This window comes from Cucurbita moschata, unplaced genomic scaffold (assembly GCF_002738365.1).
Source record: "Cucurbita moschata cultivar Rifu unplaced genomic scaffold, Cmos_1.0 Cmo_Scf00336, whole genome shotgun sequence".
Classification (NCBI taxonomy): Eukaryota; Viridiplantae; Streptophyta; class Magnoliopsida; order Cucurbitales; family Cucurbitaceae; genus Cucurbita; species Cucurbita moschata.
In genome coordinates this window covers 3436-4022 of record NW_019268852.1, presented here as the reverse complement: position 1 = coordinate 4022, position 587 = coordinate 3436, and the positions used below count along the sequence as shown (strand labels likewise).

Here is a 587-nt window from a genome sequence, read left to right as displayed (position 1 = left end):
ATATGTGAATACTAATGTCTAGATTTTGACTATTAAGTTTGGAGTTTGTCTAAGATGCAAGATTAAGGTTTTGGTTCGAAAGGATAGGGGTTCAAATCCCACTCTTAATAATAATTTTGAAAAATTTCTTGTGAGATTCTAATAAGATTTAATAATTATATTATCTTTTGATCCCTAAACCTTTATAAAGAATACTAATAGATTAATTTTTTTCCAAGCATCGAAGTTGAGATGGCCGAGTTGGTCTAAGGCGCCAGATTAAGGTTCTGGTCCGAAAGGGCGTGGGTTCAAATCCCACTCTCAACAATTATTTTTCATACAATGTTTAATATTTTGATACCTTATAAAGAATATAGATTGATTAATTTTTTTTCAAGCATCAAAGTTGAGATGGTTGAGGTGGTCTAAGGCGCTAGATAAAAGTTTTGGTCCGAAACGATGTTGGTTCAAATCCCACTCTCAACATTTATTTTGAGAAATTTCTGGAGAGGGTCCTTATATGGATTTAGCAATTATACGATGATGTTTAATATGTAGATCCCTAAACCTTTATAAAGAATACGGATGGATTTAGCAATTATCATAAC

At 31.9% G+C, this 587-nt stretch overlaps 1 non-coding gene across 1 annotated transcript; it reads left to right on the top strand.

Annotated features, from left to right (window-relative positions):
- The first annotated feature begins 225 nt into the window (after positions 1–225).
- On the top strand, positions 226–306 carry TRNAL-AAG. The gene has a single exon. It is a non-coding gene; the product is annotated as a tRNA-Leu (tRNA).
- The last annotated feature ends 281 nt before the right edge of the window (positions 307–587 follow it).